Below are 24,172 nucleotides of genomic sequence, written 5' to 3'. Positions count from 1 at the left end.
TCACCAATAGGATCTCCGCTTTAAAGATCTAACCACTTCACTAACACTGAACGGCAATGGAAAAATGCTGTAGTACATGCTGGTTGCACCCATAAGATCAACTTCAGCCTCACAGCTTTTGATCCTTAAGCAATACCTGTAGGTAGCCACTAACGGTAAACAAATCTTGATCTCACCAGCGTAAAATCTGCCGACGCTTTTCTAGAGCTGACAGCTGTTCTGAGAGAGTTTATGGGTGCACACGAGGGGCTCCTCTGCTAAGGCAGAGAAGTGTTGTACCACTGCTCTCAGAGCAGTGGAAAAGGGAAAAATAAACTGATAATAACCAGGTTAATATAGTTTTATTTTTTGTTTCTTTGGGGCTGGGTTAGGGCGACGCTGGTAGATCAGGGAGGAGGATTGGACTGTGCACACTAAGGGCCATATGTAGGTAAATGGCATTTACCGAATCGTAAATACCGAATTTTACCGATTCGGTATTTACAAATTGGTAAATGCCATGTAGGTAATTATTCTGTAACAATTACCGAATCGGTAAGATTCGGTAATTACCGATTCGGTATTTACCGAATCGGTAATTGCCATTGATTCCTATGGAAATCAAGAAGTAGCCTATCATCCAAATAATTCATAAGTTCTATGTTAATGGCCTTTTCTAGAATTTTGGCTGGTAATGGGAGACCGGATATTGGGCAATAGTTCTTGACCGCCGCAGGATCTAGGGTGGCTTTCTTAATAATCGGTCTGATACAGGCCTTTTTCCGTAGCTGAGGGTAAACACTGGTTCTAATTACCTCATTTAGAAGGGGGTAATATGTGTGCTGCACAGGTCGGAGACCAAATGCAGAATTGATGGCGGACACAGGTGTGAATTCCAATGAAAATTAAATTCATAAAATAGTTGAAGATCTTTAATAAGAGAGACACAGTACAACAGCTTACAGGTCAGTAGCTGTAACTTCCAATGACAGTATTATTCTAACGTTCTAACAGAATCAGTCAAGGATGGCATGAGCCAAAATCAAAGGAAAACAATTCTATTAAAAGGGCAATATGAACAGTATATGAAATGTTCAAATGGAGATATAAAAGAACAAAGTATGACAATGTAACACACCTCTCCCCTAAAGAATGCAAAGTTAATGCGAATATGAAACACACTTGGGAACACGCCTCACATTCCATACTCTTCCGTCTTGTGTAACTACACTGTTACGATTAACTTTTACAACCTTAATAGGTTTACCAAATTTACATTCTCCTTTGGAAATATGTCCCGGTTTCCTTATCCTCACCCATTCTCCAATGATAAAGGAAGGTTTTTAAACTTTCATGCGAGAATCATAATATGCCTTACTCTTGTCTGCTTTACTTCAATTTTCTGAGCTAAATCCTCACATGAATCTTGGAATTCCCACTCTTCATCGCATTTTTGACCCACCACGGACACAGCTTAGAAATAGGATCTCTACCTCTCAACAAACGAAAAGGAGAAACCTCCATGGTGGACTGTGGTGTTATACGATATAGCCAAAGTTTCTCTCTCAACTTTTCCTTCCAAAGAGAACCAAAACCACGTGCCCAAAGTATATCTTGTTTCAGCACTCTATTGTACCTCTCCACCTGTCCATTAACTTGTGGTTCATACAATGCAGTTGTGACATGTCGTATGTTGTAAAACTTCAGGAACTCGAACATTTGATTAGACCTAAACTGTACGCCATTATCAGAAATCAGTACTTCTGGATACCCTTCACGAGCAAAAATTTCTTTTAAAAATAAAATCACACTATCAGTACTGGGATGCGGTACTAACTTAACTTCAGGCCACTTTGAATGGTAGTGTACTGCCACTAACGCAAACTTGCAGTCCTGAGGTAAGAAATTGAAAGGTCCAGCAATATCCAAACCAACTTTTTGCCATGGTTGACTAGGCCACTTTACTGGAATCAATGGTGCAGGACACATCTACAAATCTTATCACTCCAGATGCACTCTGGACACTCCCTAACCACTCTATCTATGAATCTGTCCATTCCAGGCCACCAAAAAACAGACCTGATTAATCTCTTCATAGACGAGATTCCAAGATGGCTCTCATGGTTCATCTCCAAAATGCGATTCCAAAGTGTTGAGGGGAGAACAACACTTACCATCTCTCAAAACTAAATCCTCTTCTGTGAAAAGTTCACTGGATACATTCCAAAATTGGGCCATCTCAGAAGGAATCTAATTTTTGGATGGCAAACCAAACTTTAAGTACTCCACTATTTTTCTCAAAACTTCATCCTCACTCATACTCTCTTTCCACATCTCTTCCGTAATTAAACCAAACGTCTCTGAAACAATTTCAGAAATACTTGCTACCACTTCCTCTTCTTCACGTATACTTTCCCCATCACAAGGAAGTCTGGAAAGACAATCGGCTGTCACATTGCTTTTACCTGGAACATATTCAATATCGAAACTATGTTCTTGTAACCTAGACATCAGTCTAGCAATCCGAGCAGTAGCTTTAGAACCACCACCCGGCGACAAAATAGCAATCAAAGGCTTAGCTTATGGTCTGTTCTTAGTACAAACCGAGCTCCCCAAATGTAGTTGCGGAAGTGTTCAACACCCCAAACACATCCTAACAACTGACACACTGAGGGTACGCAAAGCAAACGGTACATTCCATTCTTCCTTCCCTGCTTGTTGTGATAACACACACCCCAAACCATACAGGCTTGCATCAACTGTAAGAATACATATCTTATTCATGCAAAAAGGTTTAAGTGTGGGTGCAGCCACCATTTCAGCTTTAACATTCTTAAATGCTTCTTGTTGCCTGCTACCCTATAAGAACTCTACGTTTTTCCTAGTAAGTTCCCTCAAGGGCTCCATTTTTGTAGCAAAGTTTGGAATGAATTTACTGTAATATTCACAAAGACCTGAGAATGAAAGCAATTTATCTTTACAATCTGGAGCAGGCGCTTTCAAAAAAGCGGCAACAAGTGATTTTTTGGGAAATACTCCATGCTTGGACACAGTATGGCCTAGATATTCTACTGATTCTTGATATAATTTAAATTTTTTCCCTTTTAAAGTAAGACCATGTTTACTTAATACTTCACAAACATTTTTCAAATTTCGAATGTGAGCACCTACGTCACAAGTAAATATCAATATATCGTCTTGGAAGCACTTTACATAATCTTGAAAATGTGGCACATGGTCCTTTGAAAGACTGACGCCGCCGACGCCAGTCCGAAAGGCATCCTCTTGAATTGGAACAACCCTTGAGGTGTAATAAAGGCTGTCATATGCCATGATTCCTCCGCCAATTCCACCTGGTGATATGCTGATCTAAGATCCAGTGTAGAAAACACTGTGGCACCCCCCAACATGCTTACAACTTCATTTATGTCCGGAAGCGGATGACAGTCAATGAGTATGTTTGCATTTAGAGCTCTCAAATCAATGCAAAGTCTTAAAGATTTATCTGGTTTGCGCGCAAGGACCACTGGAGAACCCCACTCCGAAGATTCTACCTCTTCAATAACACCAGTGTCAAGCATTTCTTTTAAAGAATTACCTAATTCTTCCCTCACATTGAGAGGTACATTTCTCAATTTTTGTTTAACTGGTGAAGCATTTTGTTTAAGCTTAATAACATGTATAATACCTTAAGTTTCCCCAGTTTTTCTGAAAACACACTTGGAAATTTTCTAGATTTAATTCACTTAATGTGCCTTTGTCCAACACTTCATCAACTACCATCACTGGTTCTATGCTGTGGGGATTCAAAACAACGTTCAACTTCCATTGATCCCTCCATCCTAACACATTAATTCCTTTCTTAGCAACATAAAGTTTAATAAAGTCTGTCCTTTCCTTGAAAATTATCCAGGATGCAACACATCCCATGAAATCAATTGCAGAACCATCAAACCCCTGAGCAACAATATCCGGTGGACACAGATCATGAATTGATTTCTTGTTTCCAAATTTGTCTTGAAAATTATTCTCAGTTATGCTGGTCCAGGGAGAACCAGAATCAGCCATCAATTCAAGATCTTCTTCCAAGAACCGTACTATGCATTTAGGAGAATTCAAATTTTCCCCATCAATGAAACAAATATTGACAAGGGAAACTACAATTCCTCTTTCCTTATTCGCATCCTTATCTTGTGAATGGTCACATTTATAGCAAACTCCATCATTGCTACTACACCTCACAGACGACACCTCATTGTTCTTAATACCATGACTTTTACTCCTATCAACACTTCTCCTCTTGTCATCCCTGCAAGCTTTAGAAAAATGTCCTACCCTTCCACACTTGTTACACTGTTTCCCGATAGCAGGACAGAACTTGAAAGAGGCAACATGAGAATTACTTCCACATCTATAACAAACAACCCCACTTCCAGTAACTTTTGTAGCGGGAAATTGTTTTACCAAATTGTTGATTGCACATATCTCATCACCACTCTTACCATCCTTGTCACTTTTGTTACCAACTTCCTGCACAGTCTTAATCCATTTATCAGATTGTTCAAATGCCTTAGCAGTTGATATGGTATCATGCAAACTTGGATTACCTAAAATCCATAACTGCTCTTGCGTTTTCTTTCTCCTAACATTCAAAATGATCTGATCTCTCATCATTTCATCGGTTATGGCCCCAGAGTTGCAAGATATAACAAGTGATCTCAAAGCTGTCAAAAAATCATCAAAGGTCTCAGACTCTTTTTGCGCACGAGTATAATATTTGTAGCGATTCAAAGCAATGCTTGCCATTGGTTTGAACCTAGTTTCAACTCTCAAAACAGCTTCATCAAACACTCCCAACTCTCCAGGTACAACAGGAAGCATTCTAAAAATATCTTGCCCCTCGGATCCCAAACAATGAAGAAAAATGCTTTTCTTCCTTTAATTTCCCATTCTTTCCCCATCAATGGCTTAAGTAAGTAAAAAATATTCTTCTTTCCACCTAACCCATGGAATTGGAGGATCTCCCTTGCTTTGGAGAAACTTGGTAGGTGGATCAAACTGTATATTGACCTAAATTGTAAGGTAATAATATTGAAAGCTAGTTAAAATAATGTAGTGATAACATTCAAAACACATTCATTGCTGTACACATTAGTATATACATTGAAGAACCTAAAAGAAAATATGTTAAATGTAATTGTCGGTAATTTTAAATAAATAAAATCTATCGTTGCAACTTAGAGCTGTGCACATCAGCGTGAAATGCACCATCACCATAAAGAAAAAACATCCTTGAAAATACTTTAGACTTGTTTTGTATGAAGAATATTTCTATTGGAGTTAAAAGTCAATATTTAAAATGTTCCCAAAGTTGTTTGGATCTTGTTTCAAATGTTAGTAATCCCACTTGGCGCTCCCCAGATGTTAGTAACCTCACACGGTGTTTTGTCAAATTGACCGGAATTACGAGGTAACTGGAGCTGGTGCCTCGCTGTAGTGTAGCTGCTCCGTTTTGATGTGAAACGCTCCGGCGTCCTTGCACATACACGTCAATGCACGCTCCGGCGTCCTTGCGCATACACAGCTATGCGTTATGACATGTAACGCTCCAACGCTTTGCCGACGCGTCAACACACTGAGTGATCCACGGCAGCACAATGAATCGGCGTGATGTAGAATGCAGCAATCAAAGAATGCAGACAGCACGGGACAAATACGGTATGAATAATGCTCCAAATTGCGAAAAAGAGTTGAAAAACAATAAGTACCTTCGGAAACAAAGTATAAAATCCAGGTTTTCAGTAGGATTATCCAAAGTCCAAGGGTATCTTGCACAGTAATGATGTTAGTTCAAATGTTGTTCAATGTGTACCGCTCCTGTGTCTCAAAATCAAATGTAGCTGGTACTTGAAGTTTAAAAGGGGAATTCCTTTGTCCTCGTCGCCAAATTGTGAAATCCAATGAAAATTAAATTCATAAAATAGTTGAAGATCTTTAATAAGAGAGACACAGTACAACAGCTTACAGGTCAGTAGCTGTAACTTCCAATGACAGTATTATTCCAACGTTCTAACAGAATCAGTCAAGGATGGCATGAGCCAAAATCAAAGGAAAATTCTATTAAAAGGGCAATATGAACAGAATATGAAATGTTAAAAGGGATAAACAAAAGAACAAAGTATGACATTTAGAAGGGGGGTAATGTGTGTGCTAAAAAGGTCGGAGACCAAATGCAGAATTGATGGCGGACACAGGTCCAAAGGAGATCCAGATTTAGTGGAGAGTAGTAAGTAATTAACTTTCTCTGCCGCTAGAACTGAGAGTTGTAAAGACTACTCTGGGAATAAATTTCCTCCTGGGGATCGTCGTTATTATCCCTTGTTATAGGCACATATTTCTGTAATTCATCATATACAACCTGTACTTTATTTTGAAAAAAGGAGGCAAATTTATCTATATAGTTCTGGTCTGGATTGAAAAGGTTATCATGTGGATGTTTGGCTAGGGCTACAACTGTTTTAAAAAGATCCTTTGAGGAGTTTTTAGCATCAGCTATTTTGGTTGTGTAGTAAGTCACTTTGGCCTGTTTAATGGCTTCCTTATATTCCCCTAGGGAATAGACTGCTTTATGTTTCCCAGTATAGTCCGTCCTCCAGAGCCGTTCAAGGCATCTGCATTTGGCTTTTATGCGTCTAAGCTCAGCCCTGTACCACAGCGCTATAGTCCGATTTTTTTGGGGCTGTTTAGTTATTTCAGGGAAAAGTTGTTCTATTGATGTCCTAATCCAATAATCGTAATTGTTTGCCGCAGCATCAGGGTCAAGCCTAGTGTTAGGAGGATTAGCTGACAGTGTGTCTGCCAGTTGGTTTCTTTGAATATCTTTCTAACGGCGGAACTTGGCCAAAGGCAGTCTATTCCTCTGATCTTTACTGATGTTAGGGATTGTAATGTTGAAGACTATCACATGATGGTCTGACCAAAGTATTGGTAGAACACTTGACAGAGCTAAATTCTGGGTATTCTTAAAAATGCCATCTAAGGTGTGGCCAGCTGAATGTGCGGGCCCAGTACTATCTGTTTTAGCCCATAACCTGCAAGATTGTCCATCAGCGTATCAGTCTCCGCATCATCATTAACTTCTTAGTGGAAGTTAAAGTCCCCAAGAATCGTGAACGACGGGGTATCAGAGCATGATTTGAGAAAAGTCTGAAGTGCCCTGCTGAACGGAGACCGCGCCCCCAGGGGTCTATAAATAAGGAGCCCGGGCAGAAGCAATGTGTTATTCCTTTTGACGCTAAAGGTCATTGCCTCTACTTCCACTATAGTCACCAGCTCTGTCCTCACTGTGAACTGGGCACTGTGTATTACAGCAATGCCTCCCCCTTTTTCCCCTACACTGACTGCACAGGCTACCTGATAGCCAGGGGGTATAGCAACATTCCAATCTGGTTCAGAGGCATTATTGGCCCATGGTTCTGTTAAGAAAACCAAATCAGGTTTTTGATTTGTATCATATCTTCAACTGCATATTTATGTTTCCCTGTTGATCTTGTGTTCAGTAGAACGCATTAGTGCTATCCCTAGTGTCAACCGACGGTCTAGTGATTCCCGCTTGTGTCTGCCGAGGGATGTGGTCACCAGGAGGTCCTTGAAATCCCTCCCTCACACCAACACTTAACTGCTAAGTTTACGGTGGGGGTAGAAGGGTATTATCCCCACTTTCCCTGGCAGTTATATATTTGGCTTTCTGACACTGAGCAGCTAGACTGCATGAATCACATCTCAGTTTAAAATTAAAGTTACTTTCAGCCAGTACATCAGGATTTGGACACTCAGCCTTAGTTAGTACAATCAGTTCATCCCATGCATACCTTTGTGGGGTGAAACAAGCAGGGGTTCTAGCGCTGGGCGCGGACAGGTGCAGACGTGCTTGTCTTTGGCACACCCGTTGTGCACGGCCACGCTGCGGCTGAGCTTTTGCTTCCCCCACAACCCAGCATCGGGCTTGGAGTCCCGCTCCTGTGCCCCATAGCACTTCCTGACATACGAAGTACAACAGAAAGAGCCGTCCCCCAATGAACCAAATTCTGTATTTCGGAATCTGAGCTAGGTTCATAACAATTATGGTAAACCTTAGACTGTGTAGTAGAAACATAGTACTGTGCAGTGCGGACAGCACAGCTTCCCACAAGACTTCTTTCATGAGCCAGTTATAGAGACTGGGTTATACTTTTAATTCTTCTTTTCTCAAATACAGGCATTACACTGAATTGAAAATGTTTGATTACTATTACTAATAGCAAAAATCTTCAGTGAGGATATGAAAAAGTAACCTGCATGTTGAGGAACACAATATACTTCTCCATTCCTGCAATGTTATTAAAATCTTTGTCAGGGGTACCACTGTGAACTTCTCATCTTTCATGTACATACAAACAGTCTATCTTTTGGACATCAGAAAATATCCTCAGTAATTCTTGCAACAGGGCCTGATGAACAAGTTACTTACCTTCGGTAACACATTATCTGATAGAGGAACGCGCACTCTCACATCTCAAGATCTCTAAAATCGCGAGATTTCACAACCCCATAAACTACACAGAATGCCATGAAAACATGGCGGCCATCGTGTAACGTGCTTTTTCCTCTAACTAGTTATCAATCCACAGATTGACACAATAGGGTTTTACTAAGACCTTATGTCTTCTTGTGAGTCTCTTTTTGCAACTACCCTTAATCAGGGAAATGGTATTAACGAGATTCCTGACACTGCCAAACCCTGGAAGGCTGTTACCGGGAGTACTGGGTGCTTCCCAGAGGAGCCCCCAGTGCATGAAATTATACCTCCAACACCAGAAACAGTATTGGGGTATGATTCCAACATGTTTCATACACATGTCCAGGTTTGGCACATCCACTATATAGTGAGCCATTGCTTAATGACGCATGGCCACTATATGTATCCGCACTTACACAGTCTGGAGAATTGACTCCGGGTTTTGTAGGGGGTGTCCTACTCATGCAAGGGCACCCTCACACTTATAACACAGCACCCTACCTTCAGGATTGAAATGCCTGCCGTAGGGGTAACTTATAGGTTTTAAGTGCATTGACCTCAGATATAAGGAAACTTATATGTGTTGTGAGGGGTGCTAGCACCAGCTTACACACGCTGCAATGGCAGGCCTGTAGTCACAGGTGGAGTGGTCTCTCAGGGTTGCATAATACATGCTGCAGCACCTGGGAGACTCCTGGGGTACCTATGTCCTGGGTTCCTTTGTACCATATACTAGGGACTTATATGAGTACATCAGTAGACCATTGTGGAGGTACCAAAGTACTTACTACTTTCTAATGTAGGGATAAAAAGCAGTGACTGGGGTCTTGATTAGCAGGAACCCAGCCAGAGTAGTCATAAAACATACTGACACCAGCAAAAAGTAGGGGTAACCATGAAAGCAGATCCTACTTTCCTACACACTCTCCCTCATTTGTGACTTGAACTCTGGCCAATGAGGCAGGGAGAGCCACAAAGCTCAACTCTCCTCAGAGATAAGATCAAAAGCCAAAATGTCAAAGCTCATCAAGAGTAAATAATGGCATGGCAAAACGTGAGTCATGTGGAAAATGTTTAAATTATTCAAAAACTGAAAAACACCAGCATTGCATCTTCTATAGAATCAAATGTGTAAATTAGGATTAAAAAAGCACGGACACTGAGAAAACTGGTTGCTGGAAATGTGGGCCCCCTTGTGCAAACAGGTTTTGTAGCATTTTTTGTCCCACTGTCAACACAGCTCTGGACTGTATATTAAAGCAGTAATGTTTCTCAACAGCAATAGTCATCCTCCAAAATCCTTGCTCCATTTTTCGCCTTTAGGGGCACTCTGTCGAAGACAGTGGTTGTAGCTACAATGCCGTTGACCACACATCATATGATGGTCCGTACACATGCTGGATACAATCCACCTTCACAATCTTTGTTCTGGCAAGGTTGTTCACTTAGTAACCTGGCCAAAGAAAAGTTAATCAGATTACTAAAAGTTTTTTCATTGGTTATTTTAAGAAAGCTGAATATAGCACATGATCACCAATGGTTTCTTGCTGTTGGATAAGTAGATTCCATACGTTTGCACAAATGAGTGTGCATTAACGAAGCCACCAGCACTGTTCCTGGCGCCCAACATCGGAGACGCCTTGAAGCCACACCAGGTACCCCAGCTATGCAGGAGCCTTCTGACTCATCCCATTCTGTAGGCCGACAGTAAAAACACATTTAAAAAATGCTTTCTAAGCGACTTAACCTCAGTATCAGCACAAAGGTGATCTGAGATAATAATGGCACATGGACAGAGAAACTGTGTCCTCCTGTTCTGTTCTTTCTTTTACATACCTAGGCATTATCAAAAAGTTAATAAGGATGAATGCAAGGCACAAGAAGGTTCACATCATGAGAAATACTTAGCAAACAATTATGGCGCCAAACGGTCTGGTGCCTTATAGGTTAAACAACATGATTAAAAAAATGATTTGCTTGGGGGCGTGGCTTAGCTGGCAACGATGGCGGTCGTGTAGAACCTGAGCTCCGACCAGCCGCTGTACATCCTGTGGCAATATCCTGGCCCTGAGCATCCACAAGGGCGCTGCTTCCTCCTGCGGGGTCGTCCGCTCCTGCGGAACTGTCCGATGGCGGCAGCGGCGACATCCCGGGCTCCGGACGACGTGCGGAGCTCTGGCGGCGTGGCGAGGCCTGCGGGACTGGCGGAGCTTAAAGCCGGGGCCTCGATTTTTGCGAGGCCCGGCGAGAGGCACCTGATTGTCGGCGAGAGCGGGGCAGTGAAGCGGGCGCAGGCGGGGCGCAGCTCACTCCAGCACACACGGGGCTGAGCGCGCCTAAGATCCTGGCTGGTGTCGGGGCAGAGTCGCCGCAGGGGCTGTGAACTGGGCACAGCGGCACCCGTGAAGATCGAGGGGAGCCCCACTCCGAGGCGGCCCGATGGAAGCGGCCGCCATCTTGAGGCGAAGTGCATATCCTTGAGAGGGCCTGGAGTGAGGAAGTGGCCCGTGGCGCCATTGCTTGCCGGATTGTGCACTGGTCTGGGGCGCTGTTCAGGTGGCCCTCCTGCGGACTGGCTGTGCTGGCAGTGGCTACCTTGTGAGATCTACGATGATCTTTGGACTGCGGTGAGCGGTGTGGGCCAGTGGAGTGCGGTGGGGTGCGTTGGCCCTCCCTCCCCCTCCCCTCCGCATTGATCCTCCTTGGCACCAGTTCTATCCTCCGGTGGTGGGGCTCGGGGGCCAGATCGGGTCCCGGTGGGGGATTGCGGAACCCCGGTGCGGAACCCCGGTATCAGTGGGTTGGTGCTCATGCGGAGGCCCACTGGGATTGCGGCTGGGGCCGGCAGGCCTTGATCTCCTGGCCGGGGCCCCCAGTAACGTGGTCCGTGGCCCTCTCTGCTGATCCAGCATTGCAGTGACCGGGGGTCTGCTCCGTTGTGTGTCTGCGCATCCAAACGGCCTGCGGACGGTGGAAGTGGGCCCATTGACTTACCTATTGCCCTAGCTGACCTCTGACTTGCCGGTGGAGACGGGCATTGGGGCGGAAAGTCCTATTGTTGGGAACACCTAATGCAGCCACGATGACACGGGATCCTCGACAAATTTACGGAGGCGAGCCAGGCGACTGGCGCCGCAGGCTCACAGAGTCCAGCACCCAACAATGCGGCGTTGTTGGCGGCCATAACACAGTCCAGGGACATGTTGGATGCCAAGATCGGGGCAGTGGGATCAGACGTTACGCTGCTCCACCAGGACCTGCAGAATGCAGTGGAGCGGATCACCGGCGCAGAGACCCGCATATCAGAGGTGGAAGATGATGTGTCCGTGCTAAAAAAGAAGGTCGCAGCCATGGAAAGGATACAGAAGGGCTTGGCCATGCGGGTCGAGGACGCAGAAGGGCGGGCTCGGCGGAATAACTTACGCTTTGTGGGATTTCCGGAGGACTGTGAGGGCGACAACGTGGAGCGCTTTCTAGCCCAGTGGCTGGAGTGCTGGCTTCCCCCGGATACTCTCTCCTGCTGCTTTGTGGTGGAACGGGCCCACAGGGCCCTGATGCAGAAATCCCCAGTTGGAGCACGTCCGAGGCCGATCATCGCCAAATTTTTGAATTACTCTGATCGTGACACCATTCTGCGACAGGCGAGGGTGAAGGCCTCTCTCACGTATAGCAACGCTACCATCCTTATCTTCCCGGACTACACGCGGTTGGTGCAGCAGCAGCGACAATCCTTCCTTGCAGCCAAGGCCCGCCTTCGTGGTCTCAAGCTTCAGTATGCCTTGCTCTACCCAGCGCGGCTGTGAGTTATTTATAAGTCCCGCACACTTTTCTTCGATTCCCCAGAGGAAGTGTTCAAATGGACGGATGAGATGGTGAAAATTCGAGTCAATATGGCCCAGGGTGGATAATCGGATTCCTCCTCGAGTGGGATGGCTCGTGAGGGTCTCAGGAGTCAGTAGCGACGCCGTAGGAGGTCGAGATCTGGACGTAGATCACGCTCTGGCTACGCGCCTCGTCAGAGTGATCCGGAGCAGCAACAAGTAGTGAAATGAAGCCTTGGACTTCCACGTCGAACTGAATGTATGGTAATCGCGGATGCTTAGGTGCGCAGTTTTCTAGGGCTGGGAGCCTGACCCAACAGGTGTGGGTGGGAGGGAGTGAAAGTCCCTCTGTTATGGGTTGTCACTGAGGGATTCATTGGAGGGGGTGGTTCTTGTTCCCGCGTTGGGGACTAGGCTGCGATCCGACAGCGACAGGTGCTTCCATGTTTGGGAGGTATGGGGTGGGGGTTGGTGGGGGGGTTGGTGTTTGGGTTTGGGGATGGGGGATTTGTTTGCGCATGTTTCGCTGCTATCTGTTTGCCATGTTATCTGCCTGCTGAGCCATGGGGACACCTGCAGCTTTCACAGTACTATCTTCGTATGTCCACTGCTGAGAGGGGAGGGCGGGTAGCCCCTGGCTCCCTGCGCATACTGCACTGGAATGTGCGGGGAGTGTTGGACAAAGTGAAACGAGGGGCTGTTCTCCAATATGCCAAGAGGGCCGGGGCGGATGTCCTATTACTTCAGAAGACTCACTTACTTGGCACGAAGGCGCTATGCCTACAACACTTTGGGTTTACTCAAGTCTACCCCTCGGGGTTCACGAGGGGCTCTAGGGGGGTCGCTATCCTTATACACCGTAGGGTCTCATATGTGCATGATCAACTCTGGACTGACACACAGGGCAGGTATGTTTTTGCACAGGGCAGGGTAGGGGGGGACAGGGTGACCCTTGGCAGTGTATATGCCCCGCCGTCGTTGCAGTGGCCATTGGGGGAGAAGATCATGTCCCTTTGGTGCGCTATGCCTGATACCCTCTCTATTGTCGGGGGGACTGAAATGATGTAATGGAACTAAGTAGCGATAGGTGGCGGAGTGGGGCGACTGACGAGGGAAGGGGGTTGGGGGGACCCAACACCAAACTGCATGCCCTAGCCACGGGACTTGACTGGGCAGACGCCTGGAGGTATAAACATGGCTCACGTAGGGAATACACTTATCTCTCCATGGCGCACGACTCATTCTCCAGATTGGACTACATATTTGTTCCTAGGGGGTTGGCCCATAGAATACTATCGACAGACATTCTGCGAGAGCCCTGTCTGATCACTCACCGGTAGTCCTCACATTCAGCATAGGCCCGGCCAGACAGTCGTTTCGGTGGCGCATGTCAGGGTGGCACCTGCTGCAGGATGAATACAGGGAGCATATGACCAAAGAAATTGATCATTATCTGATCTCCAACGTAGGCTACGTAGATTCCCCGACTACCCTCTAGGAAGCCTTAAAACCCACATTGCGGGGGGTAGATATCTCCTGGTGGGTGCGCGGCGGCTCATAAGGAGCGGCGGAGAGACTTGGTGCAGCGTGAGGCGGATCTGGAAGCGCTGGAGCGTAAGAGTCGGGAGGCGGGCGGTAGATCTGCCAGGTGACAGTTAGTTTTGGCCCAACAGCAGTACACTGCGGGCTTGATGGAGGAGGCGCAGCAGGACTGGCTGGCTACTCGTAGCCGGGTGTACCAGTGGGGGGATAAATCATGTAAGATGCTGCACCGCCTGTGTTACGGCACTATACATGCCCAACCACTGCCCCAACTCTTGGACCCGGCGGGGGTGCCCGTCCTTGAGCCCCCGGCAATTGCGGAGAGCTTTGCAGCCTACTATGAGGGGCTGTATACGCCTCAGGAATGCTTGAATGCTGATGTCATCCAGCGATTCATAGATGATCTTCCCCCGCGGTCGGTCTCAGATGAGGTGCGGGTACTACTGGATAGGCCCCTGACTGACGACGAATTGGGCACGGCCCTGGGCGAGCTGAATCCCGGTAAGGCACCGGGTCCCAACGGCTTCCCATGCGAATTTTTCCGGTGGTTCTATGTGCAGCTGGGTCCACGCCTTCGTCCGGTTGTAGAGGAGGCGTGTGAGGGTGGCGTGCTCCCTCTGGATTGGTGACACGCGGAGGTGGTGGTCTTTCTGAAGCCGGGTAGACCCCCGGAGTGTCACTCGTCCTACCGTCCGATCTCGCTGCTCAATACGGAGGCCAAGGTCCTGGCTAAGGCCCTGGCTAATAGGCTCAAGCCCCACATTTCAGATCTGGTACATCCGGACCAGGCGGGCTTTATGCCTTAGAGGGCGACTCGACACAATATTAGGCATACCCACGTCGCAATATCAGCCTGGAGGAGTTTGGAGGAGCAGGCAGCGCTATTTTTGGTGGACATGGACCGTGCTTTTGACTCCTTGAGTTGGACGTATTTGTTTGCCCTATTGCGACGCCTCAATTTGGGCCCGCGCTTCTTGGCTTATATACGGCTGCTGTACACTGACCTCACGGCTTCGGTGAGAGTTGAGGGTGCGGTTTCTAGGTCCTTCTCTGTTCAGCCGGGGACGCAACAGGGCTGTCCCCTCTCCCCCTAATGTTCGCGCTCGCAATGGAGCCCCTGGTGGCGTGGGTGCGCAAGGACGCCCAATTCAAAGGCTTTCGGTTGTCCTCGGGTCTTACCGATAAAATAGCTCTATATGCGGACGACGTTTTGTTTTTCCTCACCGACCTGGATCGGTCGGGGCCATGGCTGTTGCAAATTTTGCAGATTTTTGGCGAATCCTCTGGCCTTTACATGAATCCGGGTAAGTCAACGTTCTGGATACTGGGTGGGCAGTGGCGGGTGGGAGCGTGGGCGTCGGGCCTTCAGTTGGCATCGGGAGGGGTGAAATATCTGGGGGTGTATCTGTCGGAGGAGGCGGTTGCCTCCCGGGATCACAACCTCACCCCGGTATGGGATCGCACGCGCGAGGACATGAAGGTGTATGCCATTGACCATCTATGGCAGGTCAGCTATCTTTAAAATGGTGGCGTTCCCTCGCCTAGTGTATCAATTACAGAATCACCCACATCGGATTCCGCGCCGCTGGTTCCAACAAGTCAACTCGGCACTGAGTGGGTTTTTGTGCGAGGGGGGATGGTTTGCGTGGCGTTACGGACGTGCTTCTTATCTTCCTATACGGGGGGCTAGCCACATCAGATGTGCTCTCTTATTATCAAGCCGCACACCTGTTGGTCTTAAACGAATGGTGGTACAGTGATAGGAGTGATCCGGCCTACGCGGTTGAGCTGCACTTTATGGGCTCGGCGTCCATCCATACACTGTTGTATTCTGCATCGCTTCGGCGGTGCCTTCCATCTGCCACGCAGGTAGTCTTTTACGTCTGGAGGCAAACGCTGCGCAAAATGGGATGGTGGAATGTGCTTACTCAAGAGACCCCTCTTTGGCACAATGGTCGCTTGCCCCACCTGGATGTGTTGCTGGGCTTTCAGGGGTGGGATGTGATAGGAATCTCCTCCCTAGGGGACGTGATGTCGGGCTGCTCCCTGAAGTCCTTTCAGAACCTACAGGACAAATTTGAGATGCCCTGCTCCCAGTTTTTTACATACCTCCAGTTTCGACATGCACTGACGCCATACCTGTCTGACCTTAAGCAACTTCCCGAATTTAGTCCACTGGAAGCCAAGCTATTTATTTTTTTATATTTTTATTGCCATTTTTCAAAAAGACAGAAAGAACGAAAGAGAAAACAAACTACACAGGCATTGGCAGAAATAATCAATATCAGCAAGGCACGGATGGTTATCTACAGACTGACATAGGTAACTTTTCTTTAGGAGGATCATGCCGCACGTTTTCTAGGGCTGCGTCACACTCAGGGATGAATTAAGAAGCCTCTTCATGTAACAGGAGCAGGAGCACTACGACTTTGTGCAGGAAGCCTACCATGTAACGTCTTGTATGTAGTACAGTCCTCAGTCTGGGGAGGGTGGGGGAGTGGCAGTCGTGTCTATCTCAAGTCTAGAGTCAACTTCGGCCTCCCCCACGTCTTCCTGTGTCCGCCTACGTTCCAGGAAGCTAGCCCAAAAGATTTTGGGTCGGTTGCGGGGGGGAGGGGGGTAGTAGGTCACAGTGTAGTTCCGTTTGGGTACAGCAATATGTCATCTCCCTTGACCACTGCTTCTGGGTGGGGCAGTGCACACAAGCACTGGACCACAGGGATCGAGGCCAATAAAAGTCTCAACAGAACACATGATATATGTAGGAAAACAGGATCTGCTTTTATGGTTACCCTCACTTTTTGCCAGGTGCTATGCAGTTTCTGACTCGTCCGACTGAGATCATTCTAATCCGGACCCCAGTTTCTGTGCTTTTCCCCCTAAATTAGTTATGGTGAGTACTTATGTACATCCCAGATTCACTACTGGTGTCCCATTATAAGTCCCTAGTATATGGTACTGAGGTACCCAGGGCATAGGTACACCAGGGGTCTCCAGTGGGCTGTAGCATGTAATGTGCCTCCCATGAGAGACAACTCAAACTGTTACTACATGCCTGTCATTGCAGTCTGTGTAAGTTGGTGCTTGCACCACTAAAGACAGATATAGGCTATCTTTTATCTGAGGTCACTACACTTAAAACCTATGTCACCCATAAGGCAGGCCTTTCAATCCTGAAGGCAGGGTGCTGGGTTATAAGTGTGTGGGTGCCTGTGCATGAACAGGACACCCCTACAAACTCCGGAGTCGATTCTCCAAGCTTTGTAAGTGCAGTCAGACATTTTGATACAGAATAGTGGCCATCCGTCATTACGCAATGGATAACTATATAGTGGCTATGCCGAACCTGGGCATGTTTGGTATCAAACATGTTGGAATCATACCCCTATACCATTTCCGGTGCTGGAGGTATAATTCCAGTACTGGGTAGCTCCTCCGGGAAGCCCCGAGTACTCACGGTATCCTCTTTTCAGGGTCAGACATCACAATTGTGCCTCCTGTTGCTGAGCTGAGCTCGAGCAGGGGAATGTAGAACAATAGTTTTAACCTACACTACATGATTAGATCTGGTAAAATAATCTGCTTAACACTCCTTCTGGTTAAGCTTGAATGCTGCCTCCACCGCTACTATTTAGAGAGCTTTCTAAGTTTGTGTCCACTAAAATCACCATTAGGGTTGTCTGGAGCTTCACTTAAATAAGTGTGCACCATATACTAAACCAATACCCTACAGCCTTGTTTTAGTTAACACTAATATATCTAGGTTTGCATAAGTCAAGTAAAAAAAAATTGTTTTGTGTTTACTTTGGAGCATATAGCAGGGTATTGCCATTCACGGTACAGGTGTGTTTGATGGGCCTTTTCCCTAGGCCGCCGAAACACAAGGTTGGGAACAGATTGATTGATCTTGCATTGGGACTCGCTAAACGTAGAATAGCAATGGAATGGAAGTCAGTGAGGGTGATGAAGCAAGATTTCGAACATTACGCGACTTGCTGAAGTCAAGAACCTCGATTCATGTATAACTCTGTAATCAAAATTGTACGTCTTACTAATTTCCTTTATTTTTACTATATACATGTATCCTAGGGATGCTTGCCTATGTGTTTTACTAATACGATTAATTTGTGTTTCTAAAAATGGCCGCCGTTTAGAATATTGCTTCTGCGCATGCGTTAGTCACACTCATGTGACGTGACATAGTTGTGGTTTTGGAGGGAAAGGGTGCGCATGCGTAATAGCCACAAGATGGCTGCTTGTGTAATAACATGGTGAAGCTTGTGCAGATGCTTGCGTGTTATTGTGTATTGCACTAAACCATAACTGCATAGTATATTTTTATAGTGATAAATCATAAGAACACAATCATGTTATGTAGTTTATTCATTTATTTCTATGTTTTAATTTGTTTTTGCTTACTTTTCATGTACCGTGATAAACCGGGGGTCCGAATGGGTCAAGAGCCATCTTGAAGGTCCCTTCCGCGCATGACCGCGCAGCCCAGGGAGCAGTAGCCTTGAGCGGTGGAACTCAGCCAGCTGGCAGCCCCAGACAAGATGCTCCTGAGAAAGCCACCTCTGACCCAGGAGGATGGAGAAATTGTGTTCCTAACTTGCTACATTGTAAATTCTCTATTGTATTCTGTGTTACTTGTCTGTGGGAAACCTAAACTGGCTAGGCGGTACCCTAGAATGTAAATCAGGCCTTAGAAAAGTCTGTTCTGATTGGTGTGTTAACCTAGCCTACTTTGGGACCAATCGAAATTGGGGATTCTGACACTTTGCAACATTGGGGGGTGGTACACTGACCCGAAACAGTATATCTAGCCTAGGTTTAGCTATAGAATTTGTCCGACTTGTCTGAATAGCTGACCTGTCACTGACCCAACGCACTCAATAGGTGACTGAATTTACAGAGGTGCTGCGGAGCACTCTGTCCGAATTTGACCATAGACTTTTGAAGGTTTTACTAAACCTTAAGTGCTGGCGGAGCACTTTGCTGGGGAGTTCGCTAACCCAATCGGGGTTCTGACTGATAGCTGCAGAGAGGGTGGAGCGCAGGCGTTGCTTCCGAACTGCGGCTGCTGGTCGTGCCTTGGTGGTCCTGTCCTGATCCTAATCTGGGTTTCCTGTCCTGTCCTGGGGTGTCTATTCTGCATCTGCTGCCCCATTGATGACTGCTATTCCTTGGGGTATTTCCTGTCCTTGACTGATCCGTGGCCAGGGTTGGTTTTCACACCATTCTAGGTAAATATATAGATAGGGCTGAAACTCTATACTGCATCTTTCTATTTTTCTGTCTTTGCTTCAATAAAGACATACCTTGCACATGTTATATTTTCCATGCTTTCCGCAGTCTTCCATATGATAACCTATTGCATTTTATTCTCATAGTATGTTCCTATGTTACCCTACCTTTTAGAGCACATTATTTCCATACTGTCTATGAATTATAAATGTGGTTTATAATTTCCTCCTGAACTCTGATTTGAAGTAACGTTATTAGAGTCATAGCGTGTTCCACTTTACCCTTTAAAGTTGTTTAAGGATTCCAAAGTTCCCATTTTTATTCATGTAATATGTCCAAATAGTATAATTTAGTACGTGCATAAGCCTGCCCATTTAATAGATGTCCATTCTTGAATTCAACATTTTCTCTACTTAGCATGTTCCCTGTTTCACTATTTTAGAAACCTAAATGTTTGCCCTTACACTTTTCTTGTATGGTTATGTTCTTTTTGTTATCATGATTATCGATTGCCTTTTAACTGTAAGCCTAAAACTCGCAGATACTGATTTCTAGATAAAACCTTTAAAACTTCTCAGTTGTCCGTGGTCATTTTATGGAAAATCAAAGTTTATGAAGTTGGGTTTGTATTTTTGGTCTGCCTTTCTTCACAGCTAGCTCCCTGATCCATTGTGGTCATAGGTACCCGTAACGGTGGATGGTAAGTCGGGTACACTAAATAAAGTAAAGGAATCAGGGTGCTGATGGTAGATTTGTGAGGTCGCCTGATTATTGTATATGGTGAATTGAAATTTATGGGCCCGAAAACTATATGGTGAAATTATTGGTCAGGTGACCCCCGATCTCTATCAAGGGGACCCCAGTTTGAAACCTAGAATAAAGATGTCATCTCGTGGGCTGGGGCAGAAGGTAGAGTATTAAAATGGGAAGAGACCAAGGGAATGAGGAAGTGCCCAATAGCATAGCAATAGTAGGAAGTGATGGCAGCATGGGAAAAGCCAGGGGGCACGAGTAGGGAAGAGGAAGGGATGCGATAGGCAACCTGGCAACCAGACATAGAGGCACAGACTGCCACAGCCCCCTACAAGCCCCTGAGGAGTCTGGGGGGGGGGGTAGCAGGAGTTGTTGACGCCCCATAGATGGTTGAGCTGTAAGGGAACCGGCTGTTGGGAGAGGGGACACGGCATTGGGGGACCCCAACCTGGCCACACCCGTGGACTAAATGCGTTGAATCTCGCTTAAAGCTTTATTAGTGTGGACCACTCGCACCACTCTTCTGTACAAGTTTCTTTTTCTCATTTGGTTTGAGTTAAGTAATTAGAATAGCATTTGTATCGATCATGAGTGGTATATTTGTATCTAGAACCGATGTTGAAAAATTGGAGCAAGTACTAGAAAGCATTGTCATGTAAAAATGGAGTTAGTATATTATTGAAATTCTTTTCTTTTTTGTTATTTCACGCTCACTTACACCATGCTATGCTTGATGTTGAGTTTGTTCAAAGTACTATGTAAGAAAACACCAATAAGGACAGTTAAGGACAATGTGTTTTTGGGGAAAAGAAAATAACTGATAACTCTAGGATTACAACATTACATTTGTAGAGTTGGTTATATGTGATGACTAATATAAAATGCCAATAATAATATGTTTAAATAAATACTTAGGAGCATGTATTATATCATGCCCAAATATAATGATGGGCGTGAGGAGATAGCACTGAACTTATTTGGCCCAATTAATTCAAGAGCACCATCAGTATCAGAACAACCTGTTAACACCAAGAAAAATCTGAAAACCCTGTTCTTGAAATTAGAAAGACTACGCAAATTAGAGTTAAGCAGCAGGTGATGGGATGGGGTTACCCTGACACAATACCTTGAGAATGGAAAAGTCCCTAGGGGGCTGCGGATTCTCATATTCCCCACATTTGAGGACTTGAGTGAGAGCTTACTCAAAGAATGGGAGAGTAACTTAGAGGGAGCCTCACGCACCATGATGAAGATCTTAGTAAAGCACTCTATGGAAAAGGGTGAAAAGTTACAGGAAGAAATCGAGCAGGTTGAGAAGGAAATTAGTGAATTAGGGGAGAAGGATCTAATTGAAAAGAATTTTGCCATTTTAAAACAAGTTATGGAAGGTCATCAAGTGTACCTTAAGGATAAAAAATTGAGAAAAATCAAGAGGGATGACCACGCTTACAAGGACGGTCGAATTTATACCTTCGATAAGAAGTTTGATAATTTGTCTGTACCTGATGACAAAAAAAAGAACAAGGGAGGAAAGGGATGAATGTGAACCAGTCAGTTAGTAACATTTCCATCTCCTCCACCAGCAGTGTTGCTTCTTCCACCACTACACCAGAAATCCCTTTAGGCGAGGGTTCTTCGTCGTTCCAAAAGGAACTGGCGAAGTTAAGAATATCAAGTCGCCTACAACAAAAAAGAGAACAGCCAAAACCAGAAGGGGGGGCAGGAGGTGGAAAAGCAATCGGGAAAACAGGAATGGTGGCAAAGATAAAGAAATAGTGAATATTGATAATGTGGTGAATTTGACCAATAATGCATTTGACTTAAAAATTGTTAACCTGTCTAATAAAGTTCTTGACACCGTGGAAGAGAAAGTCTTGAGTAAAGGTCTAAATTTTTGCCCCACTCAGATGGGTGATTTTGCGGATGTAAATGTCGACTTGTTCAAATTTATTAGGCTTTTAAAATTGAAAGACTTCTTTTCAAACAGAGTTCTGAGCAACGACAATGCAAGAGAGAGATTGGGTGAAAGTGAACACACTGTTGCCTCTATCCGTGCTGTTCATTGCCTCATGACATTGGATGAGGATGAACAGATGGAACTACCAGCCTTAATGGAGGATCTGGGTATTAGTCAAGAAATAACCAATGATAGTGGCTTACATCCCAAATCTAAATTCAGCCCTACCTTTGGTTATCATCCAAATATAGATATTTTTCACAAACAGGTCACGGATGAACTTTATAAACTAGAGAAATTGCAACAGACCAGCCCAGGAACCAAAACCAACCTTACCCGCCTAGAGAGACAAGCTTTGAAACAACTTAGAGATGATCCTAATATTGTCATACGCGAGGCAGATAAGGGTGGGAGTGTGGTAATCATGAATAGGGTTGATTATCTCAGTGAGATTAAACGCCAACTGGATGACCGCCACAGTTATAGAGAGATCAAGAGCAATCCCATATCATATGTAGTAGATAACATCAATGAGAGATTGTGTGAATGGAAGGACTCATGTCTATTGACGGATGACGAATTCAGGTTTTTACACGTGTCCCACCCATCCTTCCCTTGTATCTATATTCTTCCAAAGATACATAAGGGAGTGGATGGTTTTCCACCTGGCAGGCCCATCATTTCAGGGGTGGGCTCACCAACAGAGGGCCTGTCACACTATGTAGACCTTAAACTGCAGAAATATGTACTTGGTCTTCCCTCGTACATTCGTGATAGCAAGGATATTCTGGTGAAATTGAATGATTTTGAGTGGTCGGATGACCTCACCTTTGTAACAATGGATGTCACCAGCCTTTATACCTGTATTGACATAACTCATGGCAAAAGGGCAGTTCAGTCATTTTTGGATAGAGAGGATGCTAAACTCTATTCGCAAAATGAAATGATCATGCAAATGATAGACCTTATTTTGCTCAATAACTTTTTTCTGTTTGACGGTCGCTGGTACCAACAGACCAGTGGTACCGCGATGGGGTCCAGGCTTGCCCCCTCGTACGCCTGCCTCTTTATGGGGTGGTACGAGAGGGAGCATGCCTGGGCCAGATGTGCCTCCCCTTGGACCAATTACATCGCGTTCTGGGGGAGGTACATCGATGATGTGATCTGCCTCTGGTCAGGTTCCACTGAAGAACTTGACAACTATTTTCTATATCTTAATGACAATGCATACAATGTTAAGTTCACTATGTCACACCATAAGAGCAGTATCAACTTCCTAGATGTTACATTTTATGTACAGAATGGTCGTGTCCAAAGTAAACTCTATCGCAAGGAAACCTCCTGCAATTCAGTACTGCATGCGTCTAGTGCGCATGCTAGTTCAGTCATCAAAAATATCCCCTTTGGGGAACTTACTAGGATACGTAGGACTTGCAGTGAACAAAATACGTTTAAGGAAAATGTAGATGAGACAAAAGTGAGATTCCTTAGACGTGGCTATGACCAAAAAGTCTTCGATAGAGCTGTATCTAGGATCGAGTCATTGGACAGGGAATCAACCCTTAAGAATAAAAGTGAGAGAATCATACAGGACAAGGAGCTAAGCAAAGTCAGATTTGTTACTCAATATACGTCACACAGTGACAAAATATTTAACGTGTTTCGGAGGAACTGGCATCTGCTAACTGGAATTACTGGTATAAAAAACCACATAGGTGACAAGCCATCGGTCACCTACAGGAGGGGTGTTTCCTTGCGTAACCAGCTCTGTCCAAGCTATGCCACCACGCCTCCTAACGAAGGCAACTGGTTACCTGCCAAACCGGCAGGCTTCTTTACCTGTGGGATGTGCATTGTGTGCGAAATGGGCAAGAATAAGATCACCACTTTCTCATACAATAGCGACTGCAGGTTCAGGATAACTCATTTTTGTAACTGCAATACTCCTTTTACTGTCTTTGTCCTGGGCTGCCCATGTGGCCGCATACATGTTGGTAGCAGTATACGACCTTTAAAATTAAGAATACAAGAACACCGCAGGGTAATCATCAATAGGGACATTAGGCACCCATTGATTGAACATTACAATTCTGAACATGCCAACATTAACACCTTTTGGTTTCATGCAATCCATTATGTTCCCTACAATAAGAGAGGTGGGAATAGGGAGCTGGTTCTGAGGAGGGAGGAAGCGAAATGGATTTGCCGTCTTCGGGCGATCAATCATGGACACAATTCCGATAATGAGATGCATCATTTCTTATAATATACTTCCTGCCATAAATTTTTGTCATCATGTTCTCTTTCGAATCTTTG

The 24,172-nt window shown here is 45.3% G+C and overlaps 1 protein-coding gene across 2 annotated transcripts in view; it reads right to left on the bottom strand.

Annotated features, from left to right (window-relative positions):
• Window positions 1-24,172, bottom strand: part of DNAH10 (dynein axonemal heavy chain 10) — a 2,445,728-nt gene that overhangs the window by 938,374 nt on the left and 1,483,182 nt on the right. The window lies entirely within an intron of this gene.

The sequence above is a fragment of the Lissotriton helveticus genome, chromosome 11, assembly GCF_964261635.1.
Source record: "Lissotriton helveticus chromosome 11, aLisHel1.1, whole genome shotgun sequence".
Lineage (NCBI taxonomy): Eukaryota > Metazoa > Chordata > Amphibia > Caudata > Salamandridae > Lissotriton > Lissotriton helveticus.
Note: the sequence above shows the minus strand (reverse complement) of the source record. Positions and strands in the feature narration are given on the sequence as shown.